Consider the following 9075-nt stretch of genomic DNA (forward strand, 5'->3'; position numbering starts at 1 on the left):
GAGAGAGAGAGAGAGAGAGAGAGAGAGAGAGAGAGAGTATGTGTGTGTGTGTGTGTATGTAAAAATCTCAGCAGCATTTGGCGGACCCATGTACCTACAACCTAGATTTAGATTCATTCTCAGTGTTAGGCATAGAGAAGGCATACATCTTTCCATGTGTCATGTAGATCTCCCTCAGTCCTACATTAAACACCACAGGGCACTAGGCACAGCATGTTAGCCAATGAGATCTCTGAGAGGTAAGAGAAAGAGCACAAGGATGGGAATCGGAACACCTGCATTTTCACGTTCCTGTCACTGAAGAAATGACCTTGGGCCAGTCATTCCCCTTCCCGTTGGGCCTCAGGAGTTGGGACTAGATGCTCTCTTAAGGTCCTTTTCCTGGTTCTAAGAGTCCATGATTCATGAATTAATCAACATGCACTTATTAAGAATTCACCATGTGCCAGGCACTGTGCAATGACGATAAAAAGGTCACTAACAAGTCTAGTGCTGCTCTCCCCGTCACCTACACACCAAAGGAAGGAACAAAAAGCATCCCAAGATGCTCCAGGCCTTCCAACTTCCTAGGGTTGGAGGGAAATTTCAAATGAAAATCATAACTGGAATGATAGCAGAAGCCAAGTGCTGTCCAAGAGCATCTACTGTTTTGGTCTAAAAGCAAAAAGTCTGTACCATCACCCAAATCAGTGAAAAAGGTTTTCAATCCCTGTTTCAGGAACAAGGTAACTGCTGAGTTTTCTGGAGCAATCTTGCTGAGATATCGCACTAAGCTTCCCCGGATCTCTAGGCCATGGAAGAAGTGGGAGAGATTTGTGCTCAAGAAGTTTACACTCTAATGGAAGAGGCAACGTGCCAATAACTATGTAAGATATATGCTGCATAAATGGAAGGTAATCTAAGAGAAGGCCCTATCAGCAAAAGAAAGACCAGGAAAGGCCTGCTTTCCTGCTAGCAGGTGGGATTGAGTTGAGGTTTAAAGAAAACTAAGGAAGCTATAAGGCAGAGGTGAGGAGGGAGTGCGCTTCAGGCATGGGGGCCAGTCAATGCAAAGGCATGGAGTCAGGCGACAAAGTGTCATGTGCTGGAACTAGCAAGGAGGCCATGGTAGCTGGATCATAGCATACTTTTGAGAGGAGTCAAGTTCCAGGAGAACGGAAAGGTAGGAAGGGGTCTGGTTGTGAAGAACTCTAAATGCAAAACAGGATTTTTTATCTGATCCTTGAAATAATATGGAGCCACAGAAGTTCTTGTGTTTTAGGAAAATCTCTCTGGTAGCCATGTGGAAGATAGACTGGAACAGTGAAAAACTTGAAGCAGAGAGACCAATTAGAAGTGTCCAAGATGAGAGGGGACGAAGGCCTCAACTAAGGTGGTGACTGCGTGCTTAGAAGGAAAGAGAAAGAGGAAAGATGTTGTGAAGTCGGACACAATAGGAGCTGGCTACACACGAAATCGGCCAAGGCAGTCGGCCATGAGCAAAGCCTCCACCTTCCCACACATTTTTCCCCCAACCTGGTCTATGATCCTTGAGTGAAGCTGCCATTCCCAGCAGGCCCTTCCATTTCCTGCCTTTTCTTACACCATTATCTATGCCTAGAATGCTATTTCCCAAACTCCATGATATCTCCTGTTGTTCTCCTAAGTTTCAAGACCCAACTCAACTCAGATGCTACTTTTTCCATGAAACCTTCAGTAATGCAATAGTCAGAAATTATCTTTATTTCTGGTTCTCATATAGAATTCTGTACTTCTTTCAAGACACATGAAGCCTATTTTGTATTATTTATGTGAGAAGCATTTTCCCTTTTACGTTTCACAAGCAAAGAATCCTCCCTCACTCCCCACCAGCCTAAGGCCCAACTCATAAGATGCTTCAAAAATGCTTGTTTTACAGACTCCTACAAGGATATACTGAAGACAAAGCTCAGTTCAAAAAGATCATTTTGGTCTAATCTCCATTTCGCCGATAAGAAGCTGAGGCCCTGGGGCAGTGAGTAAAGTGCCAGCCCCTGACCCAAGTTTCCTGACCCGGTTCTGGCCTCAGACACTTAACAAAAAAAACTAGCTGTATAACCTTGGGCAAGTTACTTAACCCCAATTGCCCTCCAAAAGGCCAAAAAAAAAAAAAAAAGAAGCTGAGGCCCAGAGAGGGGAAATGACTTTCTCAAGATCACATAAGGGCAGATCTGGGATTATTTGAGTTCAATCTCAGAGAAGCCTTTAGGAATCCTCAAGTTCTGAAGACAAACAAGCTAGATACATTCTATCCAGAAACTATAATAACAGTTCACATTTAATCTCTCTGTAAGGAAAGATTCATCCTGGGCAGGGACAACATAAAATCTACCAAGCAACAGTTTCTTTTTTCTAAGTTTCTCAAACTCAGGTATTACAGACTGATAAATCAACAGCTAAATCAACTCCTGTTTTCATATATGCGAAACACTTTCTATAAGAAGGCTCTCTCCAACATTTTAGCTTACAAACCTCAAAGAAATGGATTTATATTGAGAAATTTGGGACAGGCTGCAACAACTTGAAAGTAAATGTAATTAACACACTTAAATATGGGACTGAGGGCAAACTTTTCTCTCAACAATGATTAACAAGTACAACACAAAGCCTTCCACCTGGACACCCAGGGCTGACCATCTGATCACTAAGGATCTGTGACTTCTTATAGAATCTCCTCCTTATTCTTTTGGCCTAACATCACCTTCCTTCTACAGTCTTCAGTTCCTCTATCAGCAAAGCAAAGGAGGAGCCTACATGATCTCCTCACTCCCTTCTAAGCACTAAGATTTTGTAATCTAGTTTTAAGTCATGCTTCACATTAAGTGACACATAACTACTAAGGTAACTGAACCTTCTGTGCTAGGAATCAAATTCCACCAAGGAGTTCTGGGCAAGCTACAGGGGAGGTACAACTGAACAACTAAGGAAAAGATGAGGGGGTTTTGATAGACTACAAGCTCAGACACACTAATGCCATTTTAGGCTGTATTTACAAGCACTATGACCAACGCCTTCTCACCCTTGTAGACCACATCTGGAGGTCACATTTTAGTAATGACTTTAACAAAAAACCTCTGGACAGGGTAACTAGGAGGTGAGAAGCCTACAAATTGTGCCATAAGACAGTTGAAAAAACTGATTATGTTTACCCTGGGGAAGAGAATATGTAAGGTTGACATGAGAGTTGTCTTACAAAGTATTCTGGATGGACTGTCATTTGGGGAAAAAATCGATTTGCTCTACTTGGCTCCAGGCAGCAAAAGGAGAAACAATGGGAAGAAGCTGGGAAATTTGGATTTGATATAAGGAAGAACTTTACAAAACTTAAAGCTTTCCAAAAGTGGAGCATGATAGGCTGTTTCAAGCTGAGTCTAGATAACTGCCAGGAGGGGAGAAGTTATTTTAGAGATGATTCTTATTCAGGTACAGGTTAAACTAAATGACCTGGAAGGTCCCTTCCAATTTTGAGACGTCATTTTACATGACACTGTCTTATCTACAAAGGATCTATACAGTTTTCATATCACCTTTAAGGCTACCAATCCATCTATGTCAATGATGTTAGGTAAGCTTTTCCTTAGTTTAGAATCCTCTATTCTAAGAAATACTTTATTTTCCAAAGAACTTTTGATAAAAACTGATCAATGCTGTCTCAGTCCCGAAATTTTCTTTGTGATTATTTAATTTTTAAGATGTTCTCTTCTTTGTAAGAATTTTCCCCTGAGGATCTCAGCATTTTAAATTTGAATTATCAATGCAGTTTCTCCATCCTCCCTGCTTCCTTCACCCCTTAACTACCTTGAGGTAAGAGAAGCGATAGAAACGGATGCTTATTTAATAACTTTATCTTTTTTCACCACATTTTAAGACTTCCTGCTCTTGTATCTTTCCCCACATTGTGGTGGGATCTGGAATGATCTTGGTTAAGGTGCCACTCATAGAAGCTTTTGAAATAAATGACTGGGAAGCTCCAGAGTTGAAATTTCATCTTAGTCACAATTTCATTAGTCACTATGGCAGGGGGACTTGGGGAAATCAAGGGGACCAGATAGAAACCCCTTCTTTTATAGTGGTTTCAAGCACAGCCCTGCCAGAGCAAGAGAGTACTACCAGAGCCTGAATAGCTCAACATCAATTAAAAGAGCAGTGCAATGACATGCTACAAGCAACAGCTCCCTGTCAACCCAGCAGAAAGCTGGGTTTAGATGAACTCAGAAGACAAAGGACAGCCCAGCAAAGGAAGACAACGACCTCAGCAGAGTCCTGATGCAGCCCATTCCTGTCCCCAGGCTCCCACTCCCTTGGGGAATGGGTCGGACACATCTCCACCATGGTTCAGTGCTTGCTCTTCGCACTACCAGGGCTCCAGAAGAGGGGCCCTCAGTCCTGGGACAACAAGAAGCTCATCTTGATACCTCATCTGATGGGAGCCCTGGGAATCCAAACCCTCAGGTACTTTTTCTTAAATTTCAGAGGTATTATCCAAAATAGAATTCGCACTTCAAATTATCTCTGACTTCCCTTTCAAGGAAAACTGTACCAATCTGTTAAGTTCTGCTCTTTTTTTTTTTTTAAAAGACACATTAAAGAGGGAACCCATTGCAAGTGCCCTTCCAAGAGAGTTGTGAGAGAAGTATTCCCTTTCCCTAGGTCCTCCTACACACATTTGGGACACTCCCACTTACTTGACATGTTCTAGGGCTATATTCAGCCCTAAAGTTTTTAAGCTATTAGTCATTAATGCCACAAAGCCCAAAGCAGAGTTTACAGCCATTACTAATAGTACAAAATGGGCTCTGAAACTCAAGAACATGGGACAAATCAGGATTGGTCTGCTCACCTCCCCACAGCATACAGAGTGAACCAATAAATGCTCTTTTCTCCCCAAGCCTGCCTGTCTGCCTTAAAGGGGTCTTCATTTTATACCTAGCATCCCTCAAGACATTCTTAAGTACCCATGGCTTAGTCAAAGGCAGCAAATGTCCTGTTAACAGTTTTAAAATGCAGTAGCCAGTTAACTGGGAGCAGTAGCACCTAAGCCTCTAGATGAGACAGAAGAAGGTGGGATAATTAAGAACATATTTTAATCAGGAGCTCTCAAGTGATCAAAAGCAACAGCCTAAAGAAACAGGGATGATTTGAGAACGCAGAGAATGAAAACAGAATGGGGACAAACTATTCAATTGGTCAACATTAGAGGAAAGTCAGACATCAAGACTCTTCCTACCTGGGCCCCACTGATGATGTGCGATGTTCCCGTTCTCCAATGTTCTATTCCACAACAGTCACTTTTAGGTTTAGAAAGAAGAAAAGGAAAAACAATGTTTAGAGTTTAAACACCAATCCTTAGCTTGGGACATGCTTCTGCAGATGGGCATCCGAAGTACTACAGACCCTCAACAGCCAAAGGAGCTTAAGCACAACTCCCAGATGCTTCTGTATGAAACAGCCCTACCCAAAAGCAATTCAACTTTTAATGAACCCCTGCTAAGAGTTTCCTCTAGCAATAAAAACTGATGTCCTCTGACAGGTCATTATAATCAACACAATAATAAGATTACCACTAACTAGAGTTTATGCAATACTTTAATGTTTGAAAAGTGCTTTCATCAAAACAACCTCGGAAGTGGGCAATTCAAGTACCTGCTCCCTAATTTTATATATGAGGAAACTGAAGCTGGGAGATGCCAGATGCTTTGTCCATGATCACTGAGAGCTATAAGGGCTTGAAGCAGAATTTGAATCCAAGGTTCCTGACTCCAAGTGCACCATGCTACTCAATAAACCACCCACTGATACACAACATGCTATTCTGGATTGCCCCAAATCAGGTCTGTGCTATTAGACCACAGGATGGCAGCAAGGGAAGGTAAAAACATAGTCCTTTGGTTATTCAAGTTTCTATAGGCTCAGCTCTATATAATGCTTCAAGATGAACTCAGATTAACCTTACTGTTCCTAGAGAAGTCAAAAGAAACGTCTTACTCTGAAAGAACCTCAGAATCAAAGTGTCCAGCACCAAAAAAAAAGTGACTTTTTCCTCACAAATATTCTATATTTACATTAAGTAAAGTCCAACAAGAACCAGTTAACCCATAGTAAATTAAAGAGTCTAGCTATTTAGAGAACTATAGGTGTAATCTGAACTCTTTCAAACATGACAGGCAGCCTGTTGTTATGGAACTAGAGACTGGATCAGGAATCTGGAGCTCCAGGGGATTCAATCTTGACTTTCCTAACTTCCTTTCCTTTCCTAAATTCCCCCCTCCTTGAATTTCGCTCCTCTATAAAATTAGTGGGTTGGGACTAAGCGGGTCTCCAAAGCCCTGATGGGTTCTAACTGTAATTTTTAAGAATCACACAGATAATAACACAGTTGGATTTGATATAGTCACAAAGATTCCTTCCCTATCATCTTAATGATTTATTGGATTAGCCAGCCAAGAGAGGTAATAAAAGAGGAAAGAAAGATGTCACTTGGTTAGGGTTACTGGGTTCTACCTGTTTGACTATCTGGATCCCCAAGATATTTTTATAATGGTTTCACGGATCAAGGAGGGGATCGCTGGTCAATGTTTTCCTCTGCTCTAGATTTCAGGCCTTATATACATGGGAGACCAATCTATCTCTTCAGTTCCACCCTGTTGGACTTGCCACCTGGTGCAGATATTCACCACTTCCAAGAGGCAAGGGTATTTCAAACTCCTGACATGGACAAAGAAGTTTTCTTTCTTTTTTTTTTTTTAACAAAACTGAACAGCACCCCAATCATTGCACAGTAGGTAAAAAATACAAAGATATTCTAGAGGAAATATCAGAGTCCCCCAAATCAAGCCCTAAACCTTTCATGCAGAGGTGCTTGTAAGTTGCCAGAAGACAAGTACAGGTTTGATAAGTGAAACTGCAAGATAGACCAAGGGCCGGATCAGCAATGTCCAAGTACATTCAGAGGAATGGGCAAGAGGGGCCCATTCCAACTGGAATAAGCTGACTCTCCCTCTGTGAAGTAACTGTCCCTCATATTATTTTAACTGATGGCTGAATAATGTATTCACACATAGAAGATGACTGTTGCTGGCCAGCATTGTTTGGGAGCATACCTGGACAGAATTTAGTTGTAGGGTCACAGAAGTACAATTAAGGGGAACTACTCTTGAACTTGAGCACACACACACACACACACATACACACACACAAAAGGAAACAGAAGGGGTCAGGTCAGTGTGGCAGCCCTCCCAGCATTTCCACCTGCCCCCTCTTCCTGAGCTCTGTGCCAGATCAGATGTCAAACAAAAACTCTGCCCAAAGTCTCGTGATTATGGAACTTCCACCACTCTCTCAGCTCTTGTCTCTTCCAGTCTCCCAAAGGGAGTCTCCAAAACTCCATAGCCATAGGACCCCAAATCCCCAGGGCCTGTGCAGGTCTGTATTCAGCTAACCCAGGGAAAAAGTAATTTAAAAAAAAATTCCCCTTCAACCTTCTCAGGTCAATAAACTTTTATTAGCTGCCTAACATGGGTAAAGCCAGCTCGCCTTTCAAAACCTCCCTTCTTGGAGCTAATGTCCTCCCTACACCTGTCCTCAGTTCTAGCGTACCCTTTTCCACACACAAAGTTCATTTCTTCTTTCCCCAAATTCCCTCTTCTTTCCCACGGTTCCCATCTGGGTCCCAGTGACTCCTCCCCTCTCCCAAAGTTCCCTCTCTGGGTCCCAAGGACCCCTTCTCCTCTTCCAATTCCCATTCTGGGTCCCAAGGACCCCTGCTTCTCCCAAAGTCCTCCCTCTGTTTGCCAGGATCCCCTCTGCCCCCCAAGTCTCCCCTCTTCTCTCCAAAATCTCCCTTCTAGTCTAGTAGCCAAGATCCTCCTTTCTCCTTCAAAGTTTTCCCTCTGGTTATCAGGCTCTCTGCTTCCCCAAAGTACCCCCTCCAGCTGCCAGGGTGCTTCTCTGCTCCCCCAAAGTCTCCTCTCTGGTTGCCAGGGTCCCCTCTGCTTCCCCGAAGTCTCCCCTCTACTCCCCAAAGTCCCCCCTTCTAGTTGCTAAGGTCCCCCCTCAGCCCCCCCGCAAAGTTCTCCCTCTGGTTACCAAGCTCTCTCCGCTCCCCCAAGTCCCCCCGCCCTTGCTCTCTGCCCGGACTCCGGGGGTGTCCGGTGGGGACGGGGGAAGTCTCCTCTCCCCCGCTCTCCCCCAGGCCCTCGGTCCGGCCCGGGCCGGGGCCGGGGGAGCGGGCCGAGCTTACCTGTCAGGCCTCGTCTCGGAGCAGAGCAGCGAGCGGCCGGTGCAACTTCAGGAGCCCATGTCGGCGCGGCGAAGGGCAGCGGCCGGGCCGGCCCCGTCCGGCGGCAGCGGGCAGCCCGTCGTCCCGTCCGTCCGTCCGCCCGTGGCTCGCTCGCTCGGCCGGTCCGCCGCGTTAAGCCCTTCCCATGCTCCCCGCGGCCAGCCCGGCTGGGGCTGCGGGCCCCCGGCCCAGCACCCACTCCCACCGTCCGTCTCCCTCACACACACTCACGCACACACGCGCGCACACACACGCGAGCCCGCCCGCCCTCACCCCCTCACACACACGCACTCCCCTCCCTCTCCTCGTCTCCTTCTCTTCCCTTCCCTTCCCTCCTCCTCTGTTTATCTCCGCCAGCTGTCTGGGGACCCGGGCGAAGCCGCGCAGCGCGCCTGCGCCACGCCGTCTGCGCCCCCGCCCTGCGCTTCCCCGCCGGCGCCTACGCTACGCCGACAGCGGGCGGCCGCTTGCAGAATGGCGGAGGCCCCCCGCCCCGGTCAACGTCTGCCGGGGGGCGCCCACTAACCTGCTAGTGGGAGGGAGCGACCCTCGCCAGGCCGCGGCCAATGGGCTTCGGCGCCCGCTGAGGGGTATGGGCGGAGGGGAGGGAGAAGCGGGATGCGCCCGAAGGGCATGCCGGGACTCGTAGTTTTTCCGCCTCCTCTCGGGACTCTCGCGGGCTGCCCTGCCGCCTCCGTTTGCGTTAGCGACACCTAGGGGTCTGCCCCCGCCGCCACCCAGAGAGGTCCCAGCGGGTCCCTCACGCCGCCGCGGTCCGG

General features: G+C 46.3%; 1 protein-coding gene across 2 annotated transcripts in view; it reads right to left on the reverse strand.

The window, feature by feature from the left end:
• WDTC1 (WD and tetratricopeptide repeats 1) overlaps nucleotides 1-8699 on the reverse strand; it is a 60123-nt gene extending 51424 nt beyond the window's left edge. Inside the window, exons 1-2 of one of the 2 annotated variants that reach the window (XM_069079076.1) lie at nucleotides 8258-8699; nucleotides 5246-5306 (exon numbers count right to left, since the gene is read on the reverse strand). The gene's annotated coding sequence lies outside the window, so the exon portion shown is untranslated. The remainder of the gene's footprint in view (nucleotides 1-5245; nucleotides 5307-8257) is intronic. The other variant, XM_069079077.1, reaches the window with a different exon arrangement.
• Nucleotides 8700-9075: the final 376 nt, after the last annotated feature.

The sequence above is a fragment of the Petaurus breviceps genome, unplaced genomic scaffold (genome assembly GCF_028583685.1).
Source record: "Petaurus breviceps papuanus isolate PSGF00001 unplaced genomic scaffold, PetGlider_PUasm1.0 91041, whole genome shotgun sequence".
Classification (NCBI taxonomy): domain Eukaryota; kingdom Metazoa; phylum Chordata; class Mammalia; order Diprotodontia; family Petauridae; genus Petaurus; species Petaurus breviceps.